Below are 7,442 nucleotides of genomic sequence, written 5' to 3'. Positions count from 1 at the left end.
TATACCAACTGTTGACACAACACATTTTGTGGCCATGTTCCTGATATTACAAGACTCCCTGACACACACTCACTGTTTGGGGAAGCAGCAGAGGACATACCTAGCACACTGACCATGTTCTGTGCGCCGCGGTTGTGCTTCCGTGTTCATAAAGTCAGGCTTGTCTTACCGACAGACACGTGGGTGGGAAGCAGAGGACATTTGGGTAACAAGGAATTTGCATCCCAAGTTCCAAAGGTGTTTTGGCTCCGTTACTGATCTCCAACTGCCAGTGGCTCTTAGCCCTTTAGCTTTAAGTGCCTGTGCCCCTCTCCAGCCCCCCTGTCAAGTAGTTAATGAACTATAAATAAATAAATAAAAATAAATAAATAAATGTGTTAAGGGGGCTCTCCATTTAAAGGGGCCTCCGATCACTTTGTAATGGAAATCCCTTTCAACGTCCACCTCCTGATATATAGTTTGCGAGTTTGGAGTCTTGACAAGCTCCACCTGGGTTTTCAGATGACACAGGTGTTTGAATTACTGTAGGACAGCACTAATTTTTCTCCAGTTTTCCCCATCAGAAGAAAACTTGGAAAAAGGTGGATGTGCATTGCAGTTCCATTGCAAGAATATCATTTCATTTGTGTGTGCACATTTCAGTTTCTTGAGCTTCACAATGTCAGTATATTATCTAACAGTTACAAGGTGTTTTGTAAAAAAGATTCATTTATTTATTTGAAAGGCAGAGTTACAGACAAGCAGAGGCAAAGAGAGAGAGAGGTCTTCCACCTGCTTGTGTACTCCCCAGATGGCCACAACAGCCGGAGATGAGCCAATCAGAGAGAGGAGCCAGGAGCTTCTTCTGGGTTTCCCATGTGGGTGCAGGGGCCCAAGCACTTGGACTATCTTCCACAGCTTTGCCAGGCCATTAGCAATGAGCTGGATCAGAAGTGAAGCAGCTGGGGCCAGCGCTGCGGCTCACTAGGCTAATCCTCCACCTGTGGCGCCAGCACCCTGAGTTCTAGTCCCACCTGGGGCACCAGATTCTGTCCCTATTGCTCCTCTTCCAGTTCAGCTCTCTGCTGTGGCCCAGGAGTGCAGTACCCGCATGGGAGACTGGGAGGAAGCACCTGGCTCCTGGCTTCGGATTGGCGCAGCACGCCAGCCGTAGCGGCCATTTGTGGGGTGAACCAATGAAAGGAAGACCTATCTCTCTGTCTCTCTCTCTCACTGTCCAAGTGCAGCAGCTGGGACTCGAACCAGCACCCCTGTGGGATGCCGGCACTGCAAATGGTGGCTTAACCCACTACACCCCAGCCTCCAGATTGTTTTTCAAACCCTAGGTGGCATATGTCTATTGTCCGGTTTAACCAGCACTCCAAGGCAAATGTTTGTTCTCTTCAAGCTTGTTCTTTTCGAGCTGAGGAAATGAACTGTCAGAGGTTCCGGGTGATAATAGAATTGTCCATAGCCACAGAGTGGCAGCTGATGGGTTTGATCCTACGGTGGCAGGACTAAAACCCCATGCTTTGGAACATTTAGTCTGTGGAGGGGGGGGGGTGGTGGGTAAGATGCCTGCACCTGACAACAGAGTGCCTGGGTTTGATACCTATCTCTGGCTCCCGACTCCAGCTTCCAGCGAAAGCAGACCTTGTGAGACAGCAATGACAGCTTAAGTAACCGGGTTCCTGCTACCCCAGTGGGAGACCTGGATTGCATTCCCAGGTCCTGGCTCCTGCCACAGCCCAGCCCTGGCTGTTTTGGACATTTAGGGAATGAACCGGTGGATGGGACTGCTTGTTTTTGCATTTGCTCACTTGCTCTCTGCCTCTCAAATGAAAAACACACACATACCACAAAACCATGCTTTGACCACAGTTTAAAAGAGTCACCTGACGCAGACTCAGAAGTAAAAGTAGCTGCCCACCAGTTAGCACAGATGCTGCACAACCTGTAAGGAAACCAGAAACAGCACTGAAGACCCCCATACAGCCCAGAAGTCTGTCTTGACCCCAAGGAAATTCTGGGGGTAAACATGATGACTCTCACACAGAAAAAAATTTTTTTCCTAGCTAAATCATTTACAAAATATGATGCAAAACAACCAATTTTCTGTATATGGAAAAGTACTTAAAAGCACTTTGAAGATATTTTTAAAAATATCTTCAAAATTGAGAACTAGAACATATTGCCAATAAAGATGTTAAATCTTGGGGGCTGGTGTTGTGCTGCAATGGGTTAAGCCACCGCCTGTGAAGCCATCCTGGCATCCTATATGGGCACTGGTTCAAGTCCCTGCTAATGCACCTGGGAATGACATTGGAGGATGCCCCGAGTGCTTGGGTCCCCAAACCCACATGGGAGTCCCAGTTGCAGTTCCTGGCTCCTGGCTTCAGCCTGGCCCAGACCTGGTCATTGCAGACGTCTGAGGGAGTGAACCAGCATATGGAAGATCTCTCTCTTTCTCTCCCCCTCGCTCTGTAATTCTGCCTTTCAAATAAATAAATAAAAACAAAAAACTCATGCAGGAGATATCAAATCTGAGCAAGTATTTAAGCCCTGAAATTTGGGTGTTGTTTGGGGAACCTGAATGCAGATTACATGGGGTTTCTTTGGACTGTTTTGACAACTTTTTCCATAAGCCTAAAATCTTATCCAAACTAGAAGGTTTTAGTTGGTAAAATGTGGGTTTGAATGGAGAGAGCATCTGGCATAACTCGGACGGGGATGAATGATGTTCCTGTCATGGGTGATAGGCACATTAGTCCAAGCCAGCGTTCCCGTGAACCACAACTTGAAGTTCAGTTTTCTTTTTATTCCTTATTGCTGTTTCTCATAAAGCAAGATGTTAAAGCTAACTACATGCTCTATTAATTATATGAAGGTGAACTTGAGTCATATTTGTTACTGAAGATGATTAATAATTACCAGTTCTGCACACGTTTCTGGTGCATTTCAGTAAATAAACAGGGTACGTTGTTGGGTAGTAATTGATTAATTAGCACATTCATCCTACACAGCTCAGTGGTCTAAGGATGCTGAGTTTGAGATATTGCTCATAATTATTACAAGAAACAAATCTGTTCCATTTCTCAGTTTATTCTTCTGCACGCTAATTTTTTTTTCTAAATCGAATGCTTAATGGTTCAAAACCTTATAGGTTTTATTCAGATAAATCAACTCATGAAAAATTGCTAGTCCTAGTCTCCCAATCTTGTTTTTGTGTGAACTAGGGTGAAAACTTTTGCAAGGCTAATTTTAACAGTGGATCTTGCTGTTTAACTGGATCCAGTACTGTAAATATAGGGCACCTCCCTGCCACGCGGGAAATGCTCATTGAGCACCTCGGCGCAGCAGGGCACCGGGATCTCATTTGCTTCCCAGCCACATCAAATAAGCTCAGGATTGCCAGTGTCATCAGGTTGGCATTTCGCAGCAAAAAGCACCAAGAAAATACACTGTGTAATCTTCAGAGAAGGATAACAGCACGCACCGGTCGCCATTTTTAACTGTGCAGTGATTTAGGAATTTTTTTTCCCCCTAATGTATGGAGCAGGCACGCAGCTGAGGGATGGTGTAGGTGAGCGGGCTTTGTGCAGGGAGCCGGGAGTCCTGGGTTCTTAGCTGTTTCCTTCCTTCCTTCCCTCCTTCCTTCCTTCCTTCTCTCTCTCTCTCTCTCTCTCTCTCTCTTTCTTTCTTTCTTTCTGATTTATTTATTTTACTTGAAAGTCAGAGTTATGCAGAGAGAGAAGAGGCAGAGAGAGAGAGAGAGAGAGAGGTCTTCCACCCGCTGGTTTACTCCCCAATTGGCCACAACGCCTGGAACTATGCCGATCTGAAGCTAGGAGCCTGGAGCTTCTTCCAGGTCTCCCACATGGGTGCAGGGGCCCAAGGACTTGGACCATCTTTCACTGCTCTCCCAGGCCATAGCAGAAAGCTGGATCGGAAATGGAACAGCCGGGACTCGAACCAACATCCACATGGGACGCTGGCACTGCAGGCGGCGGCCTGCCCGCTATGCCACAGCACCGGCTCCAGCTGTTTTCTTTCTTTCTTGAAGAAGCTCTGCACCATGGGCACACCACTCCCCCTTTTCTAAGCTTCCATGGGGGATACTGAGTCACTGAAGGGCCCAGGATTCCTCCAAGACAGACCTGGCTTTGAGTCCCTATTATGGGCTTTATTATTTTGGGGAAAGAATGTAACCTCTCTTAGTTTCTGCTTTGTCTATTTGAGCTTATTGTAAGGAGCAAATGAAATATGGAAATAACTTGAAACTGCTAAGTAGCATTGTGAATATAAGATACCATATTTTAATTTTTTTTTTTTTTTTGACAGGCAGAGTGGACAGTGAGAGAGAGAGACAGAGAGAAAGTTCTTCCTTTGCCGTTGGTTCACCCTCCAATGGCTGCCGCGGCTGGCGCACTGCGCTGATCCGATGGCAGGAGCCAGGTGCTTCTCCTGGTCTCCCATGGGGTGCAGGGCCCAAGCACTTGGGCCATCCTCCACTGTACTCCCGGGCCACAGCAGAGGGCTGGCCTGGAAGAGGGGCAACTGGGACAGAATCTGGTGCCCCAACCGGGACTAGAACCCGGTGTGCTGGCGCCGCAAGGCGGAGGATTAGCCTATTGAGCTGTGGCGCTGGCCCCATTATTATTTTTAATAACTTTCTGAACCGGTTGACATAAGATACGTATTTGATGGATGCGTAAAAATGCCCATATACTGGTCTAAAAACTGGGGACTTATGGGCTCATTATCTATTTTTAAAATGTTATTAGTGATAGTTGTACATATTTATGGGTTGCAGTGTGATATTTTAATACATGTATACAATGTGTTCTGATCAAAACAAAGTAATCGGCCGGCGCTGCAGCTCACTAGGCTAATCCTCCGCCTGCGGCGCTGGCACACCGGGTTCTAGTCCCGGTCAGGGTGCCGGATTCTGTCCTGGTTGCCCCTCTTCCAGGCCAGCTCTCTGCTGTGGCCAGGGAGTGCAGTGGAAGATGGTCCAAGTGCTTGGGCCCTGCACCAGCATGGGAGACCAGGAGAAGCACCTGGCTCCTGCCTTTGGATCAGCGCGGTGTGCCAGCCGCGGCAGCCATTGGAGGGTGAACCAACAGCAAAAGGAAGACCTTTCTCTCTGTCTCTCTCTCTCTCTCACTGTCCACTCTGCCTGTAAAAAAAAAAAAAAAAAAAAAGTAATCAACATTTCCCTTTTTGTGACTCAACTTGGAGACTCAAAGCTTCTCTCTTCTATTTGTTCACACATTATCTACTGGGTTATTGGGAACTATATCATCTCCCCACTATGCTGAATAACACTGAGAACTTATTCATTCTATCTGACTATGATTTGGTACCCAACAGGGGATTGCAAACATCCTTTATGCTGTTAGTAAAATCACTTTGGATAAGAATTTCCTAAGTGTCTTCATCATTTATTGCCAAGTACAAAAGAAAGCCTGCAAACAGTAAGTCTGACATCCTACGTTAAAACTACACGTGCAAAGATAGGCGTCTGTTCAATAGGAGCTCTACGTCTATAAAATAGACATCCATGTAGTGGGTAAAATAACAAATGCAATATATATTAACTGGGGAACTCTTGCTACAGATAGGTAATGTTCTAGGAGACACATATGAAGGCATTTCAAAAAGTTCATGGAAAATGAATTAGAAGATAGGTTTACATAGGGACAAAATCTTGAAATCCATGCATAGATGTTCCTTAGAATGTATGTTTCATAAACATTGAAGCCCTCTTACATGCATTTTTTTGCACCAACGTAAACATATCTTTTAATTCCATTTTCTAAAAATACATTGAAGTGCCCCCATGTACATGATGTGAATTTATGTGTATGTGTGTACATATGTCTAGATACATACATACATACATACATACATATCTTTAACCTCACAATCCCTTAGATGAGACAGATGATAAATAACATCGACAATGTAATATTATTCATATCACATATTGCCAAGTGCTTTGAAGGACAACAAAGCTGGGGAAAGGGATAGAGAGAAATGGTGGTGGCAGCAGGGAAAGCCCCCGATCTGGACACAGCAGGCGCGAGAGCCAGGCAGGGTTGTGTGGGGGCTCTGGGCAAGAGTAGCAGCAGGTGCAGGCCCAGACCTTGGCAGACATCGTCACTGGGGTGGAGAAACTACTGCTTTTTCTTATTCTTCCCCTAGGCTAGCCTGGTTTTCCCAAGTTTTGAGTATTTTTTATTTTTTATTTTTTTTATTTTTATTTTATTTTTTTTTTATTTTTTGACAGGCAGAGTGGACAGTGAGAGAGAGAGAGAGACAGAGAGAAAGTCTTCCTTTTGCCGTTGATTCACCCTCCAATGGCCACCGCGGCCAGCGCGCTGCGGCCGGCACACCGCGCTGATGTGACCCTTTTGTTGTGTGGGATGGGCATAGCTACTGTAATAATAGAAAAATCTAAAAATCCTGCAGGCAGGATGAAAGACAATGGAATTTTAAGAACAGTTGTAAGTAGGTTTAAAAGCTTATCATCTGTACATTTTTGTTTGCATGGTTTTAGTGCCAAGGCCTTTTGAGCTGGTAGTGAGAACGAAAGGAGGAGAGAGATTCTTGCCCTGGCAATGGAATTCAATGATGAGTTTCAGGCATAACTTTCGGTGGTCCTCACAAAGGACTCTCCTGCTGCCAGCTCCTCTGGGCCAGCCTTCTCCACCACATCAGAACGATTCCGTGAAAGGCAGCGCCTGTCAGCTGTCCCTGTGCCCGGGGATACACAGCAGCACAGGAGGATGTCTTAGTAGGCGGGACTAGAGGTGCCCGTAGAGCTCCTACGTCCTCCTGGCTCTCGGGGATGCAGGTCTCCAGGGGCCACTGCTACAGCACAGAAGGAACATCACACAGCACCAGGTGCACTTCAAAAAGTTAGTGGGAAACGGAGCTAAACGAGAAGCTTCTTTTGTCTTTTATTTCAAATCTTTGTATGCATGGATTTAAAAAAAATTTTTTTGCATCAAAATAAAATTACTTTGTAATTTAATTTTTCCATGAGCTATTTTGAAGTTTTCTCACATGTCTCCACGTTTTGGGGGTAGAGGCATAAATTAAGGAAAGAAAACCTCAGAGACAGCACCCCCATCTTGTCCCTACAAAGGGACTAGAAGCAATGTATGCTCTGGTTTGTCCAGGGACAAAAAATGTCCAATTAAACCTCCTTCGAATTCTTATTTCTATCATCTAATTTCACCAAAATTTCGTCATAAGGAAGGTATACCTTACATTAGTTCAGATTAAAGGTTTTCAAAATAAAATATTTTGGGGCCAGCACTGTGGTATAGCAGGTAAAGCCGCCGCCTGCAGTGCCAGCATCCCACATGGGCGCCGGTTCGAGTCCTGGCTGCTCCACCTCCAGTCCAGCTCCCTGCTATGGCCTGGGAAAGCAGTAGAAGATGGCCCAAGTCCTT

Source organism: Oryctolagus cuniculus, chromosome 12 (genome assembly GCF_964237555.1).
Source record: "Oryctolagus cuniculus chromosome 12, mOryCun1.1, whole genome shotgun sequence".
NCBI classification, from domain to species: domain Eukaryota; kingdom Metazoa; phylum Chordata; class Mammalia; order Lagomorpha; family Leporidae; genus Oryctolagus; species Oryctolagus cuniculus.
Note: the sequence above shows the minus strand (reverse complement) of the source record.